General features: G+C 45.8%; 1 protein-coding gene across 1 annotated transcript in view; it reads right to left on the bottom strand.

The window, feature by feature from the left end:
* Positions 1–16,962, bottom strand: part of MKLN1 (muskelin 1) — a 103,167-nt gene that overhangs the window by 55,513 nt on the left and 30,692 nt on the right. The gene's annotated exons all lie outside the window — the stretch shown is intronic.

Here is a 16,962-nt window from a genome sequence, read left to right as displayed (position 1 = left end):
GGGTTTGCAAAGAGAAGGAACAACATGGTTTCTTCAATCACTGACGACACAATTTCAAAACAGCGTAAGCATGGAAAACCCACCCGAGTCTCAGCCATGGACTCTGGTCCAAACCACACCAATTCCAGTACCTTGACTGGAAAGAATCATTCTTTTAACTGGTTTAAATGAAGGAACTGATTTTTTATTCCATCTTCAAAATGCATACATGTAAATCCTCAAATAGAAGTATAAGAGCTCCTTTTTACTAGGGGTGTGCGAAGCAGGCCCTATTTGGTTTGGATTCGGCTTCGGCCAGAATCGGGGACAGCGATTCGATTCGGCTGAACCCAAATCTGAAGATTCGATGCCGATTCAGAGAATCAGCAATTTTTCCATAGACAGAGCTTTAAATGTTTTTTCTACATACATCGAGGTACCAGGCAGTTTGTGAGCGCTGCAATGCTGGGGCATATGGAGCATCCCACAGGAGTGCAGGGGGTGCCCTCCATGTGCTCGAAGGCAAGCCCAGAAGTGAACTGGAAGTACTTCTGGTCCACTTCCAGGTCCACTGGGGAGTGCACGGGCCACCCCCACCCCCGCTTGGCGGTCAGCTGTGGGGGGACCTCGGGTGTCCCCCCCAAACCCAGGAGGCACCAGTTGCCGAGCCAGAGCATGGAAAGGGTCCCCAGTGTGCTCCCCGGTGGACCCAGAAGTGGTCTGGAAGTGCTTCTGGTCCACTTCTGGGTCAGCTGCCAAGCACACTGGGGAGCCCCCCCGTGCTTCTGTGGGATGCTCCATGCACCCCAGCACCGCAGCATTCACAAGCCGCCTGCTACCTAGAGGTATGTAGAAAAAACATTTAAAGCTGTTTCTATGTCCAAATTGCTGAATCGATTTGGAGAGATTAAAGAGTCCTCTGATTCCATTTAGATTTGGAGATTTGACCACCGAATCAAGCTGAATCAAATCAGGGACCAAAGCTTCGCACAGCCCTACTTTTTATGCTGATACACTGGCAGAAGAAAGAAGCAATTATTCTGCAATCATGGGACCATAGGGTCGGAAAGGACACCAAGGATAATCTATGGTCAGACCCTGAATCTCTGGTGAACATTTGCCCTTTAGATAAGTGCACTCTAACAAAAACCTAATTCTTGAAGCACCCTGTTCTCATTACAGCCTTTACTGAAATTTCCTAAATGCATACAAGAGGTCTCTTAAAAGCCTTACAGCGAGACTTTTGCCAGTTATTCTGCAAAATGTCTGGTAACTGCAGACATCAAACACTACATACCTGACTCAATGGATTACATATTGACTTTTATAAGGTCCATCTTGCATGGGATAGTGCATATGGGTGCACTGGGACATTATCCAGTGCTTTGTCCAATTCAAGAAGTCAGGAAGTCACCCCTTGAGAACTTCAGTTAAAATGGGTACGTCAGATCTGCGGTCAGCTTTACTGAAAAGCTTAAAGATATTAGACTGTAGGAATCAGAACTCCTGGTAGAAGTGATATCTTTTATTAGAACAATTAGATGATTTTTTTTTTTTTAAAAGGCTTTATTTGCAAGCTTTCGGGCACACACAACTTTCCTCAGGCATTGGAGAAATCAAAGATTGTAAAATTTCTCCTAGGTGGAACTGAAAAGTCATATTCAACTGTAAACACTTAAAGACTCAGCTATGTCAACTGTCAAAGTAGCACCTAGCGCTGTCTTGAGCCATCCAATATGCCAAGACTGGAATATGGAAACAACATAATACATTCTGAAACAAGCTTAAAGTAAATGTGATCATAAGCTTGAGATAATTTTTTTAAATTTTATGCAGGTATTTTCCTCTCAAGGTCTTCAGTTTTAGTCTAACCTTGCCTCAAGTAATCCCAGAAATGGCTTCAGAGACTTCCAGTATTTGACATATTTAACTCTAGATATAAGTTTGCTCAACTTGGGGGTTGTGCTATTTTAGCTCTGTAAATTCATACTGGGCTCCAAAAGAAAAGCCTTGTTCTAAATTAATGCATCATGTCATTCAACTGTGGCTATTAACATAAATTGACAGGTCTATCCGTGTTCTTCCAAAGAAAAATTCTGCAACTGGAGTTTAGTCAGCAATTCTGTTCATTAAGTATGAAACAAAATACAAGTTATCCTCCTCCTCTAGACCTGCACTGGCTCTGCAAGGTCAACAAAAGGAGAGAAGTAAATATTTCTCTCAAGGGGATGCTCTTCAGTGAGCAAATCAATCACTTAAAATCATAGAAAATTCAGGTTGGACGGGACCTCAGGAGGTCACATCTAGTCCAACACCCTGCTCAAAGCAGGACCAGCCCCAACTAGATCATCCCAGCTAAGGCTTTGTCTAGCTGGGCTTTAAATATCTCCAAGGATGGAGATACCACCACCTCTCTGGGTAACCTGTTCCAGTGCTTTACTACCCTCCTGGTGAGAAAATTATTTCTGATATCTAACACCCCTGCATGGAGTTGAAGGTTGCTATCTAATCCCCTCTCAGTCTCCTCTTCTCCAGACTAAATAAGCCCAGTTCCCTCAGCCTCTCTTCATGCGCCTCAGCCCCCTGACCGCTGGACTCTCTCCAATTTGTCCACATCTTTTATGGAATGGGGGGCCCAAAACTGCACACAATACTCCAGATGTGGCCTCATCAGTGCTGCATAGAGGGGCTTAATTACTTCCCTTGACCTACTGGCAACACTCCTACCAATGCAACCCAGTATGCCATTAGCCTTCTTGGCAACAAGGGCACACCGCTGGCTTATATTTAACTTATTGTCCACTATCAGCCCTAGGTCCTTTTCTACAGAGTTGCTGCTTAGCCAGTCAGCCTCAGCCTGCACCAGTGCATGGGACTGCTCCGTCCTAAGTGCAGGACTTTGCTCTTGCCCTTGTTGAACCTCATAAGATGCCTCTTGGCTCACTCCTCCAATTTGTCTAGGTCACTGAATCCTGCCCTCCAGCATATCTATTACTCCCACCAGCTTGGTGTAATCTGCAGACTTCCCAAGGATGTACTCCATCCCATCTTCCAGGCCATTGATGAAGATATTGAACAACACCAGCCCCAGGAACGACCCCGGGGCACTCCAATTCATACCGGCTGCCAACTAGACTTCAAACCATCGATTACTACCCTTTGAGCCTGATGCTCCAGCCAGTTTTCTATCCATTTGTTTGATCCCATCTGCATTTTGAAGGGTTAAATATCTTCCAGTACCTTTAAGTAAAGAATATGAAAGGTTTAGGGAAAGCAAGACTATCAAGATGCATCTTCAGATTAAACAAATGGGAAGAGTTGGGGTCCTGCTCTTAGTCCAGAGAGAAGATAGAGCCGTTACCAACTGTGCTGTACATTTTATTGATGATATGGAAAGTTCTGCTGAATTAGAGTTGAAATAAAACTAACAGCATTATCCAGTGACTAGGGCAAAAGCAAGTCCAGGTATCAAGAGATCAGGTTTCCATTCTAATCTTCTGTCCATGGTTATACATGTTGTAAGTTGGTCTTTTATGCCTAAATTCCCATCCCCATTTTACAGATAAGGGCACATTCCTATGTACCCGGCTAGTCAGGAGAATAAACAGTAATACAGAGGGAGGCACTGACACGCTGTGGTAACAAGGTGCTCAAGCACTTGATATGCACAGGCCTACCAGTCTATCATAGGGTCTACTGATCTGTCAAGGTTACTGCACCCCTCAGCAGGCTTCCTAAACTAGGTGCAGTGTCATTATGCCTGCACAACTGTCTGGGCAGGCTAATAAGCATGGATGCTCAGCTGTGCTCATTAGCCTGCCCCAAGCTAATTAGCTGCTCAGTGGTGCCATGCACATAACTATACTGCTTCTAGTCCAGGAGGCAGTCCACCCAGAGGAATGCAGTATGCCTAAGGGCAAAGCCACCAGGGACAGCAAGTTTATCACATATGCATCCCTTACGTCTCCAGTAGCAACCAACACCAGATGCTGGTGACAAAATCCAAAACATGTCCACAATCCCCAACTGTGCAATGTCAAGAAAATGCATGGTATTTTATGAAAAACTACTGACTGGGCTAATCCACTTCATAAAATTAACCATGCTTTTTAAGGACTAACCTAGGAAGCATTTTCAAAAAATGCACATGCCAGCATCCAAAGGACAGAGGGCTAGAAGAGGCTTCACAAGCTATCAATCTCCTGTGTTTGCAAACAATCATTTTTCCAATCCACCCCCCGCCCTTGCACACCACAGTCAAGATGTCTTATGAAAAGAAAACCAGAACACACTTTATAGCACACTGCCAAAAAGGGCATTGCCTCTCAAATACCTAATCAGCTCCTATAACAAACTAGAAACGATCATAATTCAACTCATCGAGTTTTGGGTCTGCTCAAACGATTAAAGGGTTACTATGCACCACCTTAGCAACATGCAGTCTTGGCATGCTCCACTAAAAAACACAACAAATTTGTGTTTACTTTGCATGTTTTAAATAAAATGCTCACGCTGAAAGAGATATACAATAATGAAGTAGAGAGTAGCCAATTCCCCCTTTTCCAAGATTTGGCATCTTGGCTACCTTGGGTCAAAGACATTTTGAAAATAAAGAGGTTTTAGTTCGAAGAAAGAAAAAAAAAAATAGCGTGTTGCATGCTTATTGAACCAGATGAGAAAGCTCTGAAGCAAGTCTGGACATTGTTCAAAAGTCAGGGGGAATAAAAACAAAGAACAGCTGACGACTTCTCCCTTCTTGGTGCCTTAGAAGACCGAAAGGAATGTGGACACAGTCTCCAGTATAAAGTTCAAAAATTATGTGTTATGACGTAAATGATGTTGTCCAAAAGCAAGCTAGGACATTTAAAAGGATGAGGACATTAAAAAAAAAACAAAACAAAAACAAACACCCCCCCCCCCTACAATTTCTTCTGCCTCCATTTCCAAAGTCAAGCTGTCATGCAAGCTGCTTTCTTCCTGTTTTACACCCAACTGCAAAGATTCACTGGTCCCATTCTCCTGCAACTGTGCATATTCCAGCAAATTTAAGGCATGCTCTATTTACATTTTCCTGGAGACTGAAGAGATAGTCATCCACAGATAGGCCCTTAGGAAAGGGAGAGATGAGAGCATATTATTTGCGATGATGCCACCCTTTTCCAAATGTATCCTGCTTTTCTAAATTTAGAAGTTGTCAGTGCTTAATGTACTAAACCAAGACAAAAATGAGCACATTTCTCCCCATAATGGTAATACAATCCCAGATTCGTTCAAGGCAACATTTCTGATCACAAAGGATTTTACTGCAGGTCAAACTCTGTCGGTTATGCCAAGAGGTCCCACCATACAAACTCATCTCAGAAGGCACATTAGGCCCCTTGGAGCCCAATACAGAGCCCTAGTAGAAGAAAAAAGAAGCTACTGCTTTTTCATAGTAATATAAAGCGCTTCCTTTAAGCCTATTATCCCCAAACAATAACTTAAACTGGATGTTGGATAACTGCTGAAGAATGAAGCAAAAAAAGTACTCCCATCTCACTAACAGCCACCTGAAAGATCCGGAAGTCACCCTCCACACTCATACAGAGGAACACAGACATATTGCAATGGTAAAAATCAGGAAAATTTAATGTCTTTCATGGTTTAACAGCAATGCAAGGCAAAGGTGCATCTCAACTCCAAAGTCTGCCCTGATTGCTATCAACTCTGCAAACATGCCACAAATAGATCAGCATATGTGAGCATGCAACATGAATGCGCACAACCCATACCTATCCTATTTTCATTATAAAAAACAAACTTGAAATAATAGCATTGCAGCCATTTTAAAGTGTGATCAAGGTATAAAGAGGAGCTACACAGCAGTAGGAATATGGAAATTAGAAAATGTGCTTTTGAACTGATGTGGAAGTACATTACGTCAAATCTCTGATTATGTTCAATTGGTCTGGCTGAAAAGTTGTGCCATTTAGGATTCGCTCCAAGTATGCAATCAGAAAGAATCCTTCCTTGTTATTTTCCGCAAAAAGCCGAGAGTTTGGTGGAAGGGGCAGGGGAAGAGGGTTTTTTTTTTTTTAAAACACATTTCAGGATATTGGTATACAATTATTTTTTGCTGATAAATGACCACTGATGTCTAGACACAAGTGAGGAGGTGAGGATGGAGAGATCTTTCATTCAGATGGCAAATACGGTATTTTTGCTCTAGTTAATCTACTTACAAGTACCTTCCTATGCAGCTAAATAGGTTTAGTCATTGCTAAAGTCCTTTCTGGGCATCTGACTCAGACATGCAGGAACAAGATTAAATTCAGAGGCCGCTTTTAGCATGCAGTTGATTTGTTTATCTGCTTGGCTTGATGACGGGGAGAAAAAGCAAAGGAAACAATTGAGGGGGAAAAAAAAAGCTAGTACCACATACAACACAATCTTTTTTAGTCTTTTTTCATATGTACATTCAAGTTATTCTTTTGTCTTTCCCTTTTGACCATTCAATTATTAATAGGCTCTGACAAATGACAGCATTACAGCGACTAGGAGGTAAATAAATGTTACCAAGGCCTTCTCTTCTGTCCTCCAGGGGGCACTGCGGGATTGTTCCAGGTTAGTTAAATACCTACGTCACCGCGGTACACACGCACTAAAAATATTCCCCACTTCCACTGGGAAAGTACCGAGTCTCTCACTTGAATATCAAACACCTCCGAGACCAGAATGCCCAATTCTTAGATGGAAATCACAGCATAGCCTTTGCTCGGGTACCTTGCTTGATGCTAGCAAGCTTGTTCAAGAGTCAGCAAAGGGCCAAGATAATCGGTTCAGTCCCAGGCAAACCAGTGCCTCCAATCCGGCCACTGCTGCTACTGCTTCCCCCTGGTGTTGAATTGCTGCACCTACGAGACATGGCCACCACCTAATAGCACAGAGTCCCCACGAAGCAAAAAGTGTCACTTCTGCTAAAATGCTGCTGACAGTCAGGCCTGATGATCCATGAACCATAAATCGCGACCTCCTGATCTTGCCAATTAATCAGCCAGTGTTAGAGCTGTTGGGAATTTCCCAAAAAACATTTTTTTCTGGAAGACATGAATGTATCAAAACCTATGCTTTTTGTAGAAACCCAGCAGTTCAGGTGAGATATTATGAAAATGTATCTAGCTTCACATGTGATTACTGGCTAAAACCAGACTGGGGTGAAAGAGAAGCCTGGAGGTCAGGGCTCGGGTGCAACATGCCAGAAAGGCAGCACTCCTTAAACCCAGGTTTCCCATCCCAAACAAATGCCCTAACTGGATTATTCACTGTCCATGCAGGGCCTAGCAAATAGGCTTCTGGGTACGTGACTAGGACTCCAAGGTGCTACTGTGATGCAAATAAATATTCTGGCATGGAGAGGCAAAGGGGGAGAGTGTCTCTCCCCCTCTTCCTCCTCCCTCGACAATTTCTAAAAGGTCTTTATTTTGTCCAGACACAGAACAGATTATTTTTCCTTCTAATTGGAAAAAGCATTCATTCCTCTACCAACTTAACCGCATCCCTTTTGGAGAAGGCTGCCAAAGAGGTTGAGACAACTGCCATGATATCCAAAAGTCTTTGATCATTATAGCCCTTGTCGATCTGAAAATAGGCCTGGCCTTGGCAACAACACCACGCTGATCAATACTTTCCCTGATATCTGTACCCATGCTGGCATTATATCTAGTCAGCTACCTATAGACCCGCTTGATCACACAGTGTTTCTGACTGATCACCTGATGGCGGACTACCACACTCTGGGGGGCGTGCTGAAGGACATAGGCGCACAGGTGGTTTTTTCTTGTGTCCTACCAGTGAGCGGACGTGGAAGACGGCACGTGACGTGCATCGCAGAGACCAAGTTGCAGCCTCGGGAATGGTGTCTCGAGGCCAGCTTTGGTTTCCTCGACAACAAACCGCACATCACGACAAGAGACATGCTCGGGTGGGATGGGCTCCACCATTCCCCTAAAGGTAAGCGTGTGTTTTCTTCTAGGTTGGTGGATCTCCTCTGGCAGGCTTTAAACTAGGCTCGTTGGGGGAAGGGGAAGACGAGGGCGGAGGAAGCCTTGGACCGCTAAACCAAGCAACACCCACAAGTACAGCTCAGCCTAGACCGACGAGCAGCACATATACACAGAGAAGCAACAGGGGCCAGGGCAATGCTAAAAGTAGGGGGGCAGCGCACACATCCACAGGAGGTCTCACATGCCTCTACACAAACACTCGTAGTATGGGAAACAAGCAGGAGGAACTTACCCTCCTGGTGGCTGACACCAACCCGGACTTAGTGGGGCTCACAGAAATGTGGTGGGACCCAACGCATGACTGGGCGGTGAACATCAAGGGCTATCAGCTGTACAGGAGGGACGGGACAGGGAGGAAAGGCAGAGGTCTGGCGCTCTACATCAAGGAGGAATACACATCCTCATCAAGTAGCACGGGGTCAGAGGAGGGGCACTCTGAAGTGCTCTGGGTTAGAAGACAAGGCAGTCGAGGGGAAAGGGACTTAACGGTGGGGTCTACTACAGACCACCCGACCAAGGGGAAGAGCTCCACCAAGAATTCTTAAGTCAGGTCACGGAGGTAGTTAGGTCGAAGGACGTGGTCATCATGGGGGACCTGAACTTCCCAGACATCTGCTGGGAGGAGCAGGCAGCCAGGTCTGACCGCTCACGTAGGTTCCTAGTCGAGATATGGGACCTCCATCTAACCCAGGAGGTGCACAGCCCCACCAGGGGAGATGCCTTGTTGGACCTGGTGCTGGCCACGGGAGATGACCTGGTGAGGGGGCTGCAGGTGCTCGACCACCTGGGCGACCGCGATCATCCCCTGCTGGGATTTACCATCCAGCGCAAGGTGGCAAAGGCCCGCAGCAAGGCAGCAGCCCTGGATTTCAGAAGGGCGGACTTCAATGAGCTAAGGAGAATAGTCGGGGACGCACCGAGGTCCCGGAGGGGAGGAGAGCCGGGTGTCCAAGGAGAGTGGTCGCTCCTTAAGGAGACGATCCTCCAAGCCCAAAGGGAGGTAATCCCAACACAAATCAAAGGGGGCAGCAGGGCGCAAAAGCCCCCATGGCTCACCAAAAGCATCCGGGAACGTCTCCTAGCTAAAAGGAAGGCCAATGGCAGGGGGGGGCATCCCCAGGGAGGACTATACTGTGGTTGCTAGGGGATGCAAGGGAGGCCGAGGCGGAGATGGGACTGGGACTAGCTTCCTGGATCAAGGACAACAAGAAGTCCTTTTTTAAAATGCATAGGAGGCAAAAAGAAGGTACCGGGTAATGTGGGGCCCCTGCAGGACATGCTAGGAAATGTGGTCATCACTTCAGCATGCACGTCAGTGCCTAGTTGAAACTGGAGCTTGGAGAGAAGCAAAGCAGCCTAACCTAAGATGAAACCGAAGTGATGACAGTGGGTTGGAAAAGTAGGCTGGAGCATTTGACTGATAGGGGTGACTTGGCCATTTAGTTAAGTGTTGAAATTTCATATGCAGACGACAAGATACTGGTAGGTGTCACTGCTGTGATATGTACTGTCAGGACAATTGTATATGTATGCGCGAGGGGTGAATCTAAAATCATCCCTAAACCACAACCTTGTCACTCAGACGCAGACCTTGCTCCTGTTCCCCGTGCTTTTGTTAACACAGGATTAGCATACCGCAGTATACTTTCCACACAGCTACACTGTACAAGAATTCAGAGACTGAAAATGCAGAACAGTAGCTCCGAGTGAGGCATCTCGCTGGAAGCAAATATGACCACTGTTGTAGTATTTACAGAGCTGCCGACTGCTCTCTGTTTAAAGAGTGCCACCTAGGACATATGAAACCCTAATTGAACTGGCACCAGTTTACCACTCATGCCATACTACCACAGCAGCATGCAGCAGAGTCCTGCTATTATGAACAGGGACCTTGTAGGGCATTCTTTGCGAGGGCCCCGCCTGGTCAAAATGCTTCAAATTTGGCACCTTGTTAGACGTGGTACAAAGGTCACCCGACTGAGAGCCCCTTTAGCGAATGCAGACAGCACGTAACTGGAATGACAATGGGCACAGGTAACTGGGCAAGTTAGCCAAGTTCCTGTTGAACTTATTGTTGTTGACATTTATTTTAATTACCTTTATTGTATACTTAATTAGGATATAGCATGAAGAGCCTTGGGTAAGTGTTAGACATCAAATCAATCCTTAAAAATCTGCACACTCTTCTGGACAGCCATTTACTTTGACATGCAAGTGATGTTCTTTATTAATAAAGCCCAATATGCTAATGCTACTGGATTTTTTTGGCTCTCTCAGTTTGGGGTTATTTTGTGTGGTTTGGGGTTTTTTTTTGGAAGGAGGGAAGGGCAGGAGGTGGGGAAAGGATGACTGAGCACACTGTTGGCTCACATTCAGGTTGTAGGCAACCATCGATCCTCTGGATGGTGGTGCACACGTAGGTCTAGTCAGATGCCTGATGAATCAGTTCGTAGCTGCCAAGGCCAATTAGAGATTGACATATTATTCATTTTACAGTCCCCTGCAATTCCCAGGTCCTTTTCCGGATCCTTGCTGGTGGGGCAATGCAGCAAGGTAAGGACAAGAACCTCAAGATATCCTTATTCCCAACATGACGTGCAATCCTCTTGGCCCCACCATGAGGTCTAAACTAGATTTCATGCCTGCCTTGGAGCATTCATGGATCACATATTGTTTAGGCTTAGTAGAGCGTTTTTTCAAAACCCAAATGCCACAGGGAAGGGGAGGGAGCAACCCGGTGCTCTTTCAAGCAGTATCTGCAACCAAACTGAGTATAAATGTTTCAGTATAAAAATCCACGCAATTCCTTCCAAAAAGGTCATAGGACATCCAAATGGGACTATTTTAAATTGAAGGTACATTAGCTGACCAAGTTGCCTTAGTATCCGTCTTCCTACTACACACGCTTCTCCCATTTCACCAGATTGGGATTAACAGCAAGTTTGCTTCTACACAATCTTCTATTTGTGTGTCTTCTACGACTCCTACATCATCCAGCTGAAATTAAAAGCAGACTAACTACTCCTTTCTGGTAAGCAAGAAGCAGGGGTTTTTTGGTCTGAAAAACATTACTACCCACTTCTAGTCTGAGGCACAGGGATCTGAGGCCACATGGGCATGCAGTGCAGCCGGGGGGGGGGACAATATGGAGGCCCATAATGCAATGGTGGCAGGGGCAACAGTACAGCACACAGCCCCCGACTCCTACTGGTGTGGCCCCTGGGCATGTGGCCTCCACTAGCGCAACTAATAAGACAACCATCCCCTGGCTGCTTACAAGCTGGACAGCCCTGCTTTAGTATACTGCCTCATGCCTTAGAGAACTGCTTATAAACAAGCTTCCTACAAGGTCAAAGTAAAATAAGATTACACGTCCTAATGAGACGTCACAGAACATTAATTTTAATAAGACAGGGCCAAAACAGCAGTCTTTGCTAGACACTGCAGGGCCAGGGTCAGTTTACTGTCATGGTAGCACGTATAAAACAGATAGACAAAAGTGACCCTTAATTTAGCCTACAACAACCTATGTTACCGAGTGCCTTCTATACTACTTGAGAATAGGGCCAGAGCCCTAAGCACTTATACTCTTGCAAGACTAGCAACCCCGGCTCCCACTCAAAATCCAGCAATGCCGACGTTCAGCAGTCTTCAGAGCATGGTGCATAATGCCCCTATGTACTTAAGTAGTCTTTCCTCCGCAAAGCTGTTTTTGCTGTCTAACACAGACATCTTCCAACTGAGGTGTTTAGGTATGACTGCTGCTGCCTTCCTGTACATCTGTCATGGCCAGATGAGACAATGCAGGGGGCCACACGTTGGGGAATAAGGCCCCACACTGGATGTGGAGTGGCAGGGATGAGTTTTGGAGGAATATTACATGCTAAATACAGAAAAAGCATTAAGAGAAGTGGAAAGGGGAATAACTTTAACATTTTAAGTCAGAACAAAAACACAGCTTATTTTTTAAAGTCTATTTTTATTGTTCATAAGGGCCAAATTTTCAAGAGTGCTCAACACCCAAGAGCTCCCAAAATGGCATTTTCAGATGCCTAAATGGGAGCAGTCAGATGCCAAGCTATTTGGAAATCAAGCCCTAGCATTTAAGGGGGGGGGGGGGACCGACTGAAACACTCTGAAGTAGTATATAAGAAAAACACTTGGCATTTGACCAAAGAAGCTCCAAAACAAGAAACAAAAGTGAAGAAAGTGGGTGCTGAGAGCAGCTAAAGGCCAAATGTGGGCCGGATCAGACTATAAAAGCTCACCCTCAAGCTAAGGTGGTTGAGAAGAATTAAGGGAAGAGAGGAAACCCACTGTTGTCTATGTCCCCGATGCAGAGCACAAGGAGAGGCAGGTGCACGCACAATGTACAGGTGCTGCTAGGATCAGAGTAGTACCTGAGGAGGCATACACATCTACTTATGCACACAAACACCCAAAGGAAAGAGGAACTTGCCAGATCAAGGTTTACTCTGTAACATCTTTGAGGCAGTAATTCTACATGCCTGCATCACACCTAGGAAAACAAAGGATCTTTCATAACGACAGAGGTATTTGGTTCAACAGCACAGAAGCCACCTTACTTCCAGAATAATAATAGTAGAGAGTAGTCAGTTGTGTTAGGCTGGTACCTTAAGATTAAATCATTCAAAAAGACTTAACCTTTTGCCGGCTACAGCCTCCTGACAGTGCAGGCTGCAGTCTACAAAAGCTTATGCTCGTCTGTACAAGGGACTCTTTAAGGTACCACCCGGCCTGCCTTCTGCCTTACATAATTATGGTCCAATTATTTGTACGCCTAGAAAGAAAAGTGTCCATGCAACTTCGAGACACCTTATTAAAAAGAGCTACCCCTGCAGCTTTTATGTTTATTCACATGCTGCAAGTTAGGCATATGCCCCAGGATCTTAAAACACTGGGGTGCTTGTTCACGTGACAGGGGTTTAGTCCTTGGGTTGCATACTATGCCCCCTAATAGAAATGCTGAGCTTTGAATTGAAATGGTGGGTTTTGTTTTTCTACCACCGTATATACATGGCATTGTCCTGGTGGCCACGGGTGCCTGCCAAAGGAAGAAGTGGCAAGGGGTCCGATCCTTTCTTGTTTGTTTGTTTTGGCAGGGCCTGCCTGCCTCTCCCACGGCCGGCGGGTCATTAATATGTGCCATTAATCTGTCAGCTCACCTGCCAGCCATGGGAGAAGCAGGCAGGCTCCGCCGAAGAAAAGGATCGGGCCCCTCGCTGCTTGTGCCTTCAGCACGCACCTGCGGCCGGCAGAACGCCTGGGAACAGGGCGACTTGCCCGCGAGGCAGCAGGGATGGTGCGCAAGGTGCTGGAAGCCTGGGCAGGCTCCCGGGAAGTTGCACCAGGTGCCTACGAGCCCGGGCAGCACTCACCCAGCTAGCAGCCTGCCCACCCAGCCCCGAAGGATGCCACTACCGCAGGGAAGGACTGGGGGGTGCCCTCACAGCTCAGGGACTGTTCGGCCCGCTGGCAGCTTGCTCCCTGCAGCCCCAGGGCAGGTGAGGAGGCTCCACAACAGAAAGGACTGGGCCCCCCCACCGCTTCTGCTTTAAAGCAGGCTCCTGCCACCTACAGGAGCCTGCCTTAAAGCAGAAATGGTGAAGGGCCTGATCCCTTTTTTTGGCAAAGCCTGCTTGCCCCTCCCATGGCCAGGGGGTGAGCTGACTAGTGGCTGCAACGTTCCAAGTTGCAATGATGCAAACTCATTTAAAACTCACAAAACTTGCCTACGTGCAATGTGTGAGGCCATTAAGCCACACAAAGGGAAATTTTTGGTGTGTGTACTCCATGACATCAGCATGCGTACAAGCACCCCTGGCTCACAACCCTTTCAGATCCAAACACCCTCCACAGCTTTTCTAAATTTAGTGGTACCCCATTTCAAAAACCAATTTATTTCTTACAAGGCTTATATTCTTGCACCCTGTGGCATGCTTAAAAAGATCTCAGGGGGTGGCAGGGCACCCCAAGACCATGGCAGAGGGAGACAACTACCCAAAGGAACAAACTGGGGAGATTCTGGGTGGGTCATGAGACCCCTGAAGGGAGCAGGGCTCCCTGCAGGAAGCGGAACGGGGGTGACAGTAGCTCCTGGAGACAGACATCATGCTGTATTTCTTTTCTTTCGCCCATTCTCTCTCTCAGATATGAATAAGGTGTAGGACTCCATGTTCATTTAGCCCATAGCACAGCTGATCCCCGATCACAAATGGGGTCTCAAGGAGCTTCTGTAATACAAATTTTATGAACCATAATACAAGGGCAAATCATCCTTCTACTCAGGGTGCCAATTTACTTACTAGGTAGGGTTGAGCTCTCAAATCTCTACAGTTCTGACCCAATTTAGAGGCTTTGCGATTTCCAAGAAATTCAAACACTTTTGAAAACTATCAGCTTACAAGAAAAAGAAGCCTTTCATATGACCACCTGATGGGCTCAAGTTCTCCTGTGAATATTTCTACTAAGTTAGCATGTTACCTCTTCCAAGAAAAATCTGCACTTGAACAATACTTTACAGCCCTTGTTTCTAAGCAAACACCACCAAGGCACGTTGCTTCCAACTGATGACAAAACAAGAGACCACAAAAAGCCCTCTCAGTTAACCCTGACATCTAGGAGGTGCAATTGCTTACCATGGAGATCTTCAAGAGCAGACCGGACGGTCACCTTGCTGGGGTCACTTGACCCCAGTTGTCTTTCCTGCTGGGCCCAATGATCTTCCGAGGTCACAATCTATGAATCTAACAGACTGGAGGACAGACCGTAACAACACAGGCTCTATGTTTTTCAAAGTCACTTACAGGATTCAGACACCAACTTCCCATTAAAATTACTGCATCGTTACCAAGTCTTGCCCATTGATACAGCACTGCCTCTAAAGGCTTAACCTAGTTCAACAGCATCCAAAACAAAGGTTCTTGACATTTATGAATCTGACCATGCTTTCTTTGGCACTACGCTTGTTGTATCATATTATAATGCAAAAAAGATGGTTACGAGTAGGGGCACAAGAGCAAGAACAAATGGTTGTTAAATCCAGGTAGGGCCCTAACAGACGGCAGGGGCGTCACTGGCTCCACATACTAAAACCAAGGTGGGAAATGGAAAAAAGTCCAGCCCACCTCACACCGTGCTCCAGTTGCTCTGGCAGCAGCCAGAGTGCTTGCACCCAGTTTTCAGCAAAGTATCATCTGCTTCTGCAGCTGTTGCCACGTTGTGAGCCCAACTTTTTAGATTGTTAGTATCCAGTTATTCTGGCAGGCTACCAACCTTTTGCTGACAACAGAAGCTGCAGAAGAGAAATTGTGATTCAGAAGCTCAAAATGCTGAGTTAAACCCAAATGGAATTTATTAGGACAAAAAGGCATTTCCTTCGACTGAGGTCTCAGTGGAGGAATTTCCCCTTCACAGCTGCCTCCTAGTATTTCTCAACCCAGGAAAAAAAGCCAGAAGCAAGACAGTTTTTAAAAGGGTTGCAAGAATAAATCTATAATAGAAAGGGCCAGGCAGCCTAAATATAGGTGACACTATCATCTTCCTTCTAATGTTACATCTTTGTCCTAAAACTGGTTGTTGTTGTTTTTTTTAAATCTAACACTTAAGGTTACATTAATTCAGGACAATAATTGCATTTTGCTCTCGTTTTAGCTAAACAGTTTAATTATTCAGGGGGTACTGAAAACCTGTGCCAAATAAGCATTAGAGAGACAGAAAGAGAACTTGCATGCTCCAATATGAAAGGAAAACAAGTTCTCTTGGAACCTATTTGAATATTTTCAACAACTCCATGTCAGACATTTCCTTTTAGCAACTTGTTTATGAACATTTGATGTTCCTTTCACAGGAACATCTGGAGTTTGTTTTTGAGTTTACTTACTGAGATGTGATTCTGACCTTTTCCTATCTCATCAGGTTTGCCCAGAATTCATTAGACAGACAGACAATACTTGTTTATGAGTATAAAAGCCAGTTTGTTACATGGGTGTGTACTTTATTAAACCTCTGCAAACGCTCTTCTTCAGCAATCGCCCAGCAATAAAAACTCAAATTATGTTGTGGACCTTCCCATATTCCACGTTTCCTCCTACCTTGTCCAAACTCTTCTCAGACCATTTCCCACAAGCTCCAACACCTCCAACCTCTCTCTTCAAAGCTTGAGACACTCCTGTGTCAAGTTCTCCTTATGCTCCTTCAGCCTTTTTCTAAAAAATTACCCCACTGTTTCCCCTCTTGTTCGAGGGCCCTTCGTTCTTCCCCAAGATACTCTTTGCTGTCCATCTCCTTCACTTTTGCAGTACCCAGCCATCGCCCTTGCCTTTCCTCCAGTTCCCCTTCATAGGTGCTTCCCAGGATTTCTCAACCCAGAGATGGCTTATGTCACTTCCTAGTGCCTTTTCCCATCACCCCTGCTGAGGGAACAGGTATAATGAAATAAGAGAAGAAAGGAGATGTGAAAGCTGCTGTTCCAGCCAGTGATTTCCCCTTGTACCTCATCCAGGCTCCTTCTGCTCTGCGGGCACTCAGCCAGGTAGGGAAGCAGGAGCAGGGTCTACTGCAAGCACAAACCAGATGCATGGTCTTGTCTGCCCTGGAGGGTATGGTGGGTCTGCTGGCAGAAGGCTGCAGTTGTAACTACCTCCTACCTTTTGAGACATTAAGAGCAGCTCTCAAGAGAGAGCGATCCTGAAACACTGCACCCAGTTTCGGCATCCATTAGAATACAAGTGCTGTGCTGGATCAGACTTACAGTCCATCTAGCCCTTTTCTGAACCTGGGTATGCTAACCTTCCTCCACCACCTCCTGTGTCAATGAATTCCACAAATTAATTAAGAATTGCAAAAAAGAAGTACTCTCTCTTGTTAGTCTTGAACCTGTCACTTACTACGTTCAGCAGGTGCCCCCTAGCTCTAATAT

This window comes from Crocodylus porosus, unplaced genomic scaffold (assembly GCF_001723895.1).
Source record: "Crocodylus porosus isolate Cpor-Errol unplaced genomic scaffold, CroPor_comp1, whole genome shotgun sequence".
Taxonomy (NCBI): domain Eukaryota; kingdom Metazoa; phylum Chordata; order Crocodylia; family Crocodylidae; genus Crocodylus; species Crocodylus porosus.
Note: the sequence above shows the minus strand (reverse complement) of the source record. Positions and strands in the feature narration are given on the sequence as shown.